We start from the raw sequence: 12,933 nt of genomic DNA, 5'->3' as shown, positions 1-12,933 counted from the left end.
AATCTGGGCTCCTTACCCTCTCAAGGGCTAGAGTTACTGACCGCAAATATTGCTTTTTGCAAGGTGGTTGGGAACTAAGATGTGCCAAGGGTGGGAAGCAGGCAGCTTGATAAGGCTGCCAAGGCCTTGGCCCTTTTGACATTATGCCACGAAGAACCTAGCCCTTATAAGAAGGGGTCCTTGAGAAGGTGATCCTCAGCAGTTTCTGCTTCCTCTGTATTACCCATTAGCAGGATGCTAATGCGGGAAGAACACTGGCCTGGTGTTCCAGCTCATGGCTTTCCTTGGTGTTATGAGCTAGAATTAGCTGTTTGGCAGTCATGAGCTGTGATTTTCCCCATATGCAAAATGGTATTGACAATTATTTCATGCTAGGGGATATCACAGTGAACAAAATAATATATATTAAAACAGATTTGTGGCAATACAAGTACCAAAGCCACATCAGGGTGTCTTATAGCTATCCTTACTATCACCTTTTGTTAGTTTCTTTTGTAAGATGAGGGTGAAGTCCTGGCCTCAAACGAAAGATCAGAGTGGCTTGGGTCCTTGGAAAATGAAGGGCCTCAGGATATGAAGGATAGAAGTGTAACATGAGGGAAGGAGCAGGGCATTTGGAATCAGATAATCCAATATGAAGATGCAGTCTCATTTTTACTACCTCCTGCCTCTATGGCTTTTGGCAAAACTTTTATCTTTCCTTATTTCCTCATCTGAAAAATAAGAATAGCAGAAATTTTATGATGATTAAATGAGATTACTGTGTGAGTAAAGTGTCTGGCACATAGTGGGTACTTAGCACATGGTAACTTGCTTTATCATCCTCACCACTGCCACCTTATTATTAATAGCTCCAACAAGGTCTGTGTATCAAGGCTGACCATAGTGATTGAAAGAAGCCTCCTTCCTAGGGGAGTTGCAAATGTAGGAAGCACTGTTATCTGGTTACAATAATTTAGGTGAGGGCACTGCTCAGAAGCAAAGAGGTAGACAAAATGGCCTCTCATCCTCTCTATGCTGAGAATTTCTTAATGAAATATCCAGTCCTTTTCCCTCTAACATATATGGTGTCTTCCATCAGAGTCTCCGCAGACCATGTGTCCCAACTCAGCTTTGTTGGTTAATGAATTGGTCCCAGGGATAGTTAGAAAGAGCACAACGATAACCATGGGCCTTTGTAACTAGCCTGAGACCCTGTATACAGACAGCTTGTGTGCCTTGGGCTGACAGCCCCCTCTAAAAAAAGGATTAAATTGCACTCAGTGAAAATCACCCAAATATGCATGTATTTCATCTTCAATGAAATGTCATTTTTATAATAAACTGTAATTCAAGGGATGGGATAAAATACTGGGAAAAGCAGAAAGACTCTAGGAGACAAATAACAGAACCAAGTTTTAGAATATCAGTGAACTGACATTGATGCTCATACATCCAAGGCCAAGAGGAGTGTTTCTCCAAGCACATAGCTTCAGTAGCCACATGGGTGGGCTGAAGCTGACCTTTGAGGAGACCCCTGGCTGGGCCAGACATGCATGGTATAGAGTCTAGCCTAGCAGTCCTCAGTCTTGGCTGCACAGTGAAATAATTCCCTTCGGTAGCTTTAAAAGACACAAACACTAAAACCCCAGCTCTAGGCTGGTTAAATCAAAATCTTTGATATTGAGAACAATTTGGCTTAGGCCAGTATAGTCCAGTAGAAATATAATGTGAGCCACAAATGCAAGCCACAACTGTAAAATTTTCTATTAGCCACACTAAAACAAGTTAAGAAGATATTGGTGAAAGTAATTTAATGTATTTTAAATTAAGTTAAACCAATATATCCAAAATATTATGGTATAATATTATATTATCACTATAAATTTTTAAATATTTTACTAAGTTTTTGAAATCTGATGTGTATTCTATACACATCTCAATTCACACTGGTCACATTTCAAGTGCCTATTAGCCATATGTTACTATTAGCAATGTTACAATTGCTATTGTATAGGCTACTGTACATTGCTACTGTACAGGCTACAATTGCTACTGTAATAGGCTAATAGCCTATTAGCAATGTTACAATTGCTACTGTATCAGATAGCACAAATCTAGACTGAGAACCATGACAGCAGATCAGGAGCATTAATGAAAAAGCCTAAATCATAAATTAGAACTCCAATATTCTATTATACCAGTGTTTATTCTTTGAGAAACTAAGATGTTGCCTCAGATTGTATTTGTAATGAGTTTTTGATCACTGCAAACCTTTTTAAGTGATAAGTAAATGGACTTCTGATCTCTAAAGGGGAATACAATGGAACTTTAGCAGCTAGCAGTGGTGGTGTTACCAGTAAAAGGAAATCAGATTAAATTGTTGCATGAATGATGTGAAAATTGACACCAAGTCAGACCTTTCAGTTCTCATAAATGAGCATTTATGTATATGTTTACATTCTGGTAAGATTGTGTTACTCAAGGAATTGAATGGTAGAGGTTATATAGGCTCTTTTCTTGTTGTTGTTGTTTGTTCACTCACTAAATTGTGTCTGTCTCTTTTGCAACCCCATGGACTGTATGTAGCCTGGCAGGCTCCTCTGTCCATAGTATTCCCCAGGCAAGAATACTGGAGTGGGTTGCCATTTCCCTCTCCAGGGGATCTTTCCAACCCAGAGATCTAACCCACATCTCCTGAATTGGCAAGTGGATTCCTTACTACTGAGCCATCAGGGAAACCCAGGCTCTTTTCTAGTAGGTATTTAAATGTAGAATTGCTAACAACATTCTTCTACATTGATTTTGGTTGAGGTTAGAATTGTACTGTGGAGGCAGTGCTAGCTATATTAAAAAATGAGAGACCTGAGTTATAATCTTTGCTTTTCCAGACATTTGACATATCATCATGGGTTTTCCAGAGAAGGCAATGGCACCCCACTCCAGTACTCTTGCCTAGAAAATCCCATGGACGGGGGAGCCTGGTGGGCTGCAGTCCATGGGGCCACTAAGAGTCATACATGACTGAGCAACTTCACTTTCACTTTTCACTCTCATGCATTGGAGAAGGAAATGACAACCCACTCCAGTATTCTTGCCTGGAGAATCCCAGGGACGGCGGAGCATGGTGGGCTGCCATCTGTGGGGTTGCACAGAGTCAGACACGACTGAAGCGACTTAGCAGCAGCAGCAGCAACAGCATGGGTTTTTAGTTTCTCCTTCATCTCTGAAGCATTCTCTAGAATCTATTCAAGCTCTGACATGTCTAGGTAGGACATATAGATGAATAACACTCAACTATTGAATTTTCATTATTACTGATATAGGTAGATGTTGATTTCCTGAGATGAGGTACCTCTGTGTTGTAGAATTGTTGCCTTGTTTATCTAGTCTCATCCTGAGCTGAGATTCAGTAACTCCTTGAGAATACTGTCCTTAGGGTATTTGGCATATAACATAAAAGTATAATGGCAAAGAAAAGACTTTCCTCCTAACTCTATACCAACTGGACACCTTTGTGGATCATTGGACCAAATAGGTTACTGACATAGTGGAGCATTTCCATTTCCTACCTGGAAGTCTCGTTGCTATGTGAACATCAGCCCTAGGATTTTTAGTGCTGTTCTATCCAAGGTAGACTTACCTGCTATTAATTAGGTTTAAAACCAATGTGAAATCTGAGAAACCAGATTCTTGCTTCAGTTCTGAGTATGCACCTTGAACAGTTTTCTGTATATTTTTGAAGCCCAATTTTCCTCCTTGTAAAATGGGGATAATTAAGTCTTGTGAAAATCATTTGTAACCTTAGGTATGCTGGATATCTGTAAATAGGAAGTGTGATACCATTTTGGGTGCTATACAAGAAACTTCTGAGTTTATATGCCTTCTATCCAGTCAGATATCTGCCTCTTCTATTATTCAGAATTTTAGTCTGTATGTACATACATGTATGTGTGTGTGTGTTCTCATTCTCTCTCATATCTCTGGGGATATGACTTCACGAGAGCAATGCAGGAGTTGATTTACTTTCTCAGCAGTTGGTCATGCATGCTCAGTCACTCAGTTGTGTCCAACTCTTTGCAATGCCATGGACTGTATCCTGCCAGGATCCTCTGTCCATGGGTTTTCCCAGCAAGGATACCCAAGTGGGTTACCATTTCCTCCTCCACAGCAATTGATTAGGTTAAGTGAATTAGAGCTTGCTGAACATCAATCCTCACATTTAAGTACTGACATCTTCAGCTGCTTTTCTGGGCTGGTGTCCCCTTTGGGAGCCGAGAGCCAACTGCCAGGATATGATGTGTCTCTTAAGTAGAAAATCCCATTCCTGTGGTGGCCCTCTTATCCCATTTGGGGCCCTAATTCCAAATCATTCAGGCCTATTTCTTTTATTACCATGTAAAAATTGGCCTTTGTTCTGACTTTGGGCCATGATCTGGGGTCAGCTTACTGCCCACTCGAGGGCAGGCTCTGTACAGAATATGTAGCAACCTGCTATTAGTGGTAGCTGAGGCCTGAGAGATAAGGCATGGGTTTGTTCAGAGTGTAAAGAGCCTACTCAGAAGCCATCAGCTTATATTTTCCTTGTGTCTTAAAATTCTAGATCTCCCTGGTTTCTGGCCTTCTGGCAGAAGATGAAAGGATGAGCTAATCGGATCATTACCATCATTCCTTAGGGTTGTGCAGATCAGATGTCACAGAAACTAAACCTCTCCTATTTATAGGAAAGCCCACTGCCCCCAGAATATTACTTGGCTTTGGACTATATAGTGTCTTTTTTTTCATTTCACTTGGGAAAACTTTTCACCTATATAAAACCCTAGACTCACAGTAGATTTAGAGCTGTAAAGACCCATCTTAGCCAGGAGTAGCTGACTTAGATGTTTACAGGGCCAGGCAGGTAACTTACATGAGTAAAGCAGCCTGGTACTAGGGTAAGTGGGAGCCTGTGTCAAGTTGGGAAATCTATGGCCTATCTAAAGGGCGCAAAAGTGACTTGGATAGTTCTCATTGGTGGAATAGAGTATAGCAAGTATGAAAGTCCAGTGAGCTCAGATCTTCCAGATTTTTCAAGAAAAGCCAAGAATTGGATTTCATGTAAAAATCTTAATATTTTAAAAATGTTGACCAATAATTCACATTTTAAAAGAAACACTGTGAAGAATAAACTGAACATATCAGTAGGCTAAATTGAAATGTCAGTTCCCAGCTTGTGACCACTGGTCATCCTATTTTCCTCATTTTATAAATCCCGAGGAAACATAGACTCAGAGAATGGAAGTGACTTTCTTACTCATGTAGGGAATTAGTGACAAAGCCAGGACTTGAACTCAGGCCTGCTGACTCTTACTTAAGACAGATGATATTAAGTCTTTGTCTAGTAAGCACAATGTATGGAATTCCTCAGGTATGGTTTCTGTCTGTTGTTTTCCTATGGATGGGCCATAATTTCTTGTTTCTTTGTATGCCTTGTAATTTTTTTTTTGTTGAAAACTGGGCAGTTTGAATATTACAGTTTGATAACTCTGGAAATCAGATTCTCTTCCTTCCTCAGAGTTTGTTGCTGTTGTTTGTTGAGGGATACAATTGCCTACTTATGTACTGACTTTTTCAAACTTTTTTTTTTTCTGCAAAGACTGCATTCCTTGCCATGTGTAATCGTGGAAGTCTCCATTACATTATTTCATTAGTCAGCCAATGAACTGACAGAGATTGCTTTTAAATACCTGAAGCCAAAATAAACAAATTACTGACCAGGTCTTTGCAACTTGGCTAAGATTTGGGGCATTCCTTCAACACTAATCCAGGCTGCCCATAACTCTGCCTTACTTTTCTTTTCTTACATTCCTGATTGCATGGAACCTACAGATCCTCCAGAAGTGCAAGCCTACCACCTACTCAGGCTTTTACTGAGCATACATCTGGTTCAGGGCATGTGTATTGCACTCTGACTTCCTCGGTGTGCACAGTGGCCCTTCTGAGGCTTTATTTGCCCAAGAAATTTTTTCCTCTGTCTCTTTCTTTCTGTGGTATTACATCCATTTGCTGCTTGCCCCTTCTGCCATCCTTTGCCCCAGATGGACATGGGCAGTGTAAGTCTTTAAGTCTTTCAACAAAGGTAGTCATGACCTCTAAAGCCAATTTAGCCTTGTGTAGGGGTTTAAGACAAAGGTCAGTCTCTATGCCTGACCCTCAGGATCAAAAAGGTCAAAACACACAGCCACAGTATTTTAAGAACAAGGTCATTAGCCCCTTGGCACCAGCAAGCTGCAGGAGGAATATGGGCCACCTTTCTCTCAGCTGCTGGGGAATCAGAAATGGTAGACAAATTAGCAAAATGCTTCAAAATTTTTTTATCAAATTTTAGCCACCCTTTTCTGCGTCAAGAGGGATAAATTGAAAGATTGGGACTGACATATATACACTATTATATATAAAACAGATAACTAATAAGGGCCTACTGTATAGCACAGGGAATTATACTCAATACTCTGTAATGGCCTGTATGGGAAAAGAATCTAAAAAGAAAAGTGAATACATGTATATGTATAACTGATTCACATTGATGTACACCTGAAACTAACACAACATTGGAAATCAACTATACCTCGATAAATTTTTTTTAAAAAGAGTTCCCTGCTTGCTGTAAGTTTTGGATTAGATTCCAAAATTCTGAAAAAGTTTGTTCTGTTGTTCTTAGTCAGCTAAAGGGTGATTCAGTAGAGGGACTTATTATTTGTGCATCCCAATCTACCACTTTTAGTGCTGTTCCCCTCTCCTGAATCTTAATCCTGTGCATTCTGGGCTACAGAACAGTCAGGAAAATGTATACATGGGCTGCTAACATGACTGTTAACACTTGAGGACCTGCTTCCCAATTTAGGCTAATAGCAACAGTGTTTTGATTTCTTGAGATGAGTTCAAACATGCTCTTGTTTACCCATTCAAGTTTCAGGTGGACAAAGACCTATAGTCTTAACCATCTAAGTAGAAACTCTTGTTTGTGATGCTAGAGGTGATTTATTATAAGATCTGTGAATTAAGGATGACATAAGCAGGGAGGGCCTTTCTTCCTGGATTACAGAAATTTCTCCATACTAAAGTTTGAAATGGTGTTATTAGCAGTCATTTGCATTCACATGATCCACCTTAATTGCTTCTCATTATATGCACACTTCGGATAACATTATCCACTTCATCTTTTGGCTAATTGGAGGGGATTTTTTAAAAATATGAAGTCATCCAGCTCAGAGATAAGATGATTTCCTCCATATTAAAGTAGGTCACTCTGTAGGTCTCACTTCAGTTCAGTTGCTCAGTCGTGTCCAACTGTTTGTGACGCCATGGACTGCAGCACATCAGGCTTCCCTGTCCACCACCAACTCCTGGAGCTTGCTCAAACTCTTGTCCATCGAGTCAGTGATTCCGTCCAACCATCTCATGCTCTGCTGTCACCTTCTCCTCCTGCCTTCAATCTTTCCCAGCATTAGGGTCTTTTGCAATGAGTCAGTTCTTCGCATCAGGTGGCTAAAATATTGGACTTTCAGCTTCAGCATAAGTCCTTTCAATGAATATTCAAGACTGATTTTCTTTAGGATGGACTGGTTTGATTTCCTTGCAGTCCAAGGGACTGTCAAGAGTCTTCTCCAACACCACAGTTCAAAAGCATCAATTCTTCAGTGCTCAGCTTTCTTTATAGTCCAACTCTCACATCCATACATGACTACTGGAAAAGCCATAGCTTTAACTAGACAGACCTTTGTTGGCAAAGTAATGTCTCTGCTTTTTAGAGACATTGCTTTGGTCTCATTCTAAGGTCTCACTTAGAATCCTCAAATTGAAAATAACCATGAAGGACATATAGTCTGTGTCCCAGTCTCCAGGCACGATTATAACTAACTCATCTTGGACTTTTGAGAACCTGGCTAGCATCTGTCAGATAAGCCTAAGCTACTTCTTTGATTAAAGCTGTTAGCCCTTACATTGTAATCTAAGCCAGTTTCTTGAAACATTGCTATTTGCATGAAGCAGATGATATTTAAGAGCTTGCAACAGTAGAAAACATTGTGACTCATTCCCTTCATGGTGGGGCTTTCTTTCCAAGGCTCTGTTGTTTCATCCATAACATTAATTGGAAATTTGATTAGCTGCCTTAGTTTTAAGACTATGATCTGAAGCCTAGGGCCTGTTTTTCTCTGTGTAGCTAACCCCTAGGTTCATTTAGGGATCAGACTGGGCCTCCCTAATACCATGTCTACATTGTTTTGGTGGTCTTGATGATTTGAGGAGAGGAAGATCATGACTGATTGAATGCTTGAAGATGAAATCTGTTTCTGAGGCTCTTTGGGAAGTACACAATTTTGTAAAATCATGATAATTGTACATATATTTCTGTTTATATATGTTTCTTTTTTGTCATTATAGATGCCATTATGAATTAAGGTAAGCCTCTTACCTTTTTCTAATTATTATTATTACTGCTGTTACCATCTGCTCACCAGTATTTACTAATCTTTGAACAAAAGTGACCGTCCAGCACTTAGCAAAGCTGCCTCCTTGAGCCAGGTAGACAAGGGCAGAAGTTACCTGACATCTTGAGAGGCTTCCTCCCAGGAACTTTGTCCTGCTTATTAGAGGGTCACCAGAAAAATCATACTTAGATGCCCATGGGTCTCTTCTTTGGTTTTCAGAAGTGAGTCTTCTTTGGAGAAACTTGATTTGGGAATGCCTTAGTGTTGAATGAGAGAATTGACTTTTTTTTTTTTTGCTTTAATTCTGTTCCTAGAATGGGTTTGGTCCCTCAGGTTAACTCAGGGAGGACATAAAGTCTGGTTGCCAATCTCTAGGATGTGAGCCACAGAATAAAGGGCCTGAGGGCTCAGGCCTTGTCTATATCATTCCTGTTAGAGATCCAACCAGCAAGGGAGTCTGATGTTTCACGGCCTAAATACAAATAGGTACCATTGCCTTTTTAGAGACATTTTATCTCCTAAATAGGACAGGAAGAAAGCAAAAGTAGGCCCGAGCCTTAAGCAAGAAACTAGACTCCCCCACCAAGAACAGTACTCCCTGAGTATGGTAGACTGGACTAATTTCCCCTTTGCTTGACTAATATTAGAACTCAGATCCAGTGAGATCTGAGTTGCAATGTATCTTTTGTTGAGTTTTTTGCCTTAAAGGAGTCAAGGAGTAGGTGAATGATGCTAAGAGGGCAGGAGAGGCGTATGAATAGGGAGCTTTGGGCAGAAATTTCTCTAGCCTTTTGAGGTTGGGTGGTCCTTCTCTGTTGGAAATATGCTGTGTAGGTATATCAAAGATCAGTTTGTATGTGTGGAACAGGGGGCATTTTCTTTGGAGGAATAGGGAATGATAGGGCTCCTTGGAGATACAGAGATGAAACACTTGACAGATTACCATGCAAGAAGAACACAGTGAAGGTAGCAGGAGCATTGGGCTGTAAAGTCAGAGATCTGAATTTAAGGGTCAGCTCTGATGCTGATTCTCTGAGGATGTCAGGGAAGGACCTCTTCTTGGCCTCAGTGTCTTAACTAAAAATGCAGGAAGTTGTACTTGGTGGTTTCTGATGGCCATTTCTGCAAAAGTTTGAGCTTATTCCATGATTCTATAACCAAGATCACCTGTGTTTACCTGTCTGCATTCAGTCAGAATGGTATATCAAATTGGTTTGATGGAGCTTTCTGGTGGAGAAGGAAGGATTTGGCTTCACACTACAGTTGTTGAATGGAGAGTGGAGGAACCACTGACACATTAATAGGTAACACTCCTTCCCCAGGATGTGGTAAGGCTGTTTCTGTGAGGCACCAGCCAGTGAGTACCAACAGGAAGATGATGCAAGGTTGTGTGAAGAAGCCATTCAGCAAAGAAGCTGTGCCCTTCTGTCCTTTATACAGCCAGATTCTAAATTAAGAGACCATTTGCTTTTGATCTCTACCTGTATCAGTTGAGTAGGGAGCTTTCTGAGGTAGAAATATCTGGGCCCGAGGCTCATCTTAAATTGAAGTCAAGCTGCTCTCTATTAGAAATCAGAGCCTCTCATTTCATGTTTTAAAATGTTTTTTTTTAAATTTTTTATTGGAATATAGTTGATTTATGATGTTGTATTAGTACAGAAAGTGAGTCAGTTATACATATACTCTTTTATTTTTAAGATTTTTTTCCCCATATAGGCCATTACAGAGTATTATGTGGAGTTTCCTGTGCTATAGAGCAGGTTATTAGTTATCTCTTTTATATATAGTAGTATATATGTCAATCTCAATTTATCCATCCCTGCCTTATCCTCTGGTAACCATCAGTTTGTTTTTATACATCCATATCTCTACCTCTGTTTTGTAAATAAGTTCTTTTATACTCTTTTTTTTAAATTCCGTGTATAAACAATATCATATGGTATTTGTGCTTCTCTGGCTTACTTCACTCAGTATAACAATTTCTACGTCCATCCATGTTGATGCAAATGACATTATTTGTCATTGGTCTTTTTTTATGGCTGAGTAATATTACATTGTGTATATGTACCACATCTTTATCCATTCCTCTGTTGATGGACATTTATGTTGCTTTCATGTCCTGGCTATTGTAAACAGTGCTGCAATGAAAATTGGGGTGTATGGATCTTTGGGAATTATGGTTTTCTCTGCGTATATATCTAGGAGTTGGATTGCTGGGTCATACGGTAGTTCTTATTTTAATTTTTAAAGGAGTCCCCATACTGTTCTCCATAATGGGTATACTGATTTGTATTCCCACCAACGGTATAGGAGAGTTCCCTTTTATCTACACCCTCTCTAGCATTTATTGTTTGTAGAGTTTTGATGATGGCCATTCTGATTGGTGTGAGGTAATACCTCATTGTAGCTTTAATTTGTATTTCTCTAATAATTAGTGTTGCTGAATATCTTTTCATGTCCTTTCTGGTCATGTGTATATCTTCTTTGGAGGAATATCTATTTAGATCTTCTGCCCATTTTTTTTATTGGGATATTTGCTTTTTGATATTGAGCTGCATGAGATTAATCCAATAAGCAAATAATTACTCTCCTTTCATTTTATAATTACCACTTGGCTTTAAGATGTGGACTTCAGAGAAGAAAGGAGAAGGCTTTAGCCTCTTCATACTGAAGTGTGAATGACTGATATCAGACTTTTGCTTGAGGATGATTTGGAGGAGAGAAGGGACCATGAAGGAAGCAAGGAAGCAAAGTCAGCAAAACCAAAAAAGAAAAGGTAGATGGGGGAAGAAAAGTGGAAAGAAACACAAAACACTAAGGAAAGGGAGAGATGCAAGCACACTTACTTTTAGCACCTCCATTTGTTTGGTGCCAGCTGGTCCTCCACAGGAACTTCATGCCCCTTAAGAAGTATTTCAAATTCTAGGCGACTGGCCTGAGAATCAGACAGAACTGACTTCACATCTTATACCCAAGTACTTGTGATCAGTGTGATCTTTAAAATAATTTCTTCATGTCTTTGAACTTTTTTTTCGCACCTGTAAAATGAGGACAGTGAGCCCAATTTTCCTTAAATATCAGACCCTGATATTTGAATAGCATGCTATAGTTTGATATGGCATAATTTGCCCTCTCTCATATAGAGAGTTCAAAGGCTCCTAGAGCAGGGCAGAGAGGTTACAGCTGAAAACCAGAGCAGAGAGAGAGACTATCTTCTCCAGAGACCTTAGAGTAATACCTAAAGCCTCAGCTTCTTGGGGATCACAATGCAGTACCGTCTGCATTCTCCATGACCATTGTGGAGTTTGAAGGAGTTAATTCATGTGAAAGGAGGTTAACAGCTCTGAAGTCTATGCCTGCATGAGAGATTAGACTTGCTTTTATCCTGAAGGACGTCTGAAGATTGAGTTGGCTTTTTTGAAAGGGAGAGACCACAGGTAAAACAGAGGATCAGATCAGTGCAGAAGGAAGCTGCCTAACGAATGAATGCCCCTGATACTGTCAGAGCCACCTGCTCATGATAACTTGGCCCTGACAGTTCTCTTTTGGCTCTTATTTGTCTTCTAGTTCCAGTTCCAATATGGCAGGATTCTTAGGTCCCACTTACTAATGACAAGTTTCTGGACTGGCCTATAGCCAAAGTATCCCTGGCTATTAGACTGCTAGTCTCCAAGCCTCTTTATGACTCTGCAAGGGCCAGCCTCTCCTTTACTTGATGCCCCTCAGAGGGATCTGGAAACATCTTACAGTAGCTATGAAATCTCCAAGTATATAAAGTTTGGCTTTAGAATGTACCTCATTCTCTCTTTATCTTCTCTTCTCTTACTTGATCTCACCAAGTAAGTCTTTGAAACAAGTTGCTTCCCAGAGCAGTACATCTGCTCAGGTGAGCTACTGTCCCAAATAAGCATCAAACTCAGGTTCAGGTTGGATTGGTACCACAATATGCCAGAAATAGGGTGAGCACTGAATCTCTGCCAATCTCAAAAGAACTAGAGTTCTAACCCCTGGGTAACAATTACTTGTTTAAGATGAGACTGTCTTCCTTAGGTTCTTGTATTAACTGGCTGAACTCAGAATAGTCAGTAGTCTTGAGGTGCAATCCAAAGGAGTTATATAACATGAGGACAACTGACCAAACCATTCTCTTCCCTTCAGATTTTATTACTTTCCCAAGAGCTTTATTTCTGGCTTTAATTTCTTTTTCTTGATTGGGGCAGATTGGAGACTATTCCCTGGCTTTTCCTCCCACCCCAGATACAAATACAACCCTCTAGCTTTGGAATAGGACATTGAGAGATGACAGAAAAATTCACTTATTTTCTTTCCTCATATAAGACTGATATGGCTGTCTTTGGATGACATATTAAGGCAATGAGTGGAAAGTTGAAGATAGGATATTTTTATATAACAGCATATCTAAAGTGGCACATCTAAGGTGTTTTATCCTTGATCCTTCTATAGGGATGATCCTGGAGAAGGC

General features: G+C 40.0%; 1 protein-coding gene across 15 annotated transcripts in view; it reads left to right on the top strand.

The window, feature by feature from the left end:
* The window catches only part of ARHGEF9 (Cdc42 guanine nucleotide exchange factor 9), a 456,132-nt gene that overhangs the window by 293,109 nt on the left and 150,090 nt on the right, over positions 1 to 12,933 (top strand). The window lies entirely within an intron of this gene.

This window comes from Ovis canadensis, chromosome X, assembly GCF_042477335.2.
Source record: "Ovis canadensis isolate MfBH-ARS-UI-01 breed Bighorn chromosome X, ARS-UI_OviCan_v2, whole genome shotgun sequence".
Lineage (NCBI taxonomy): Eukaryota > Metazoa > Chordata > Mammalia > Artiodactyla > Bovidae > Ovis > Ovis canadensis.
Note: the sequence above shows the minus strand (reverse complement) of the source record. Positions and strands in the feature narration are given on the sequence as shown.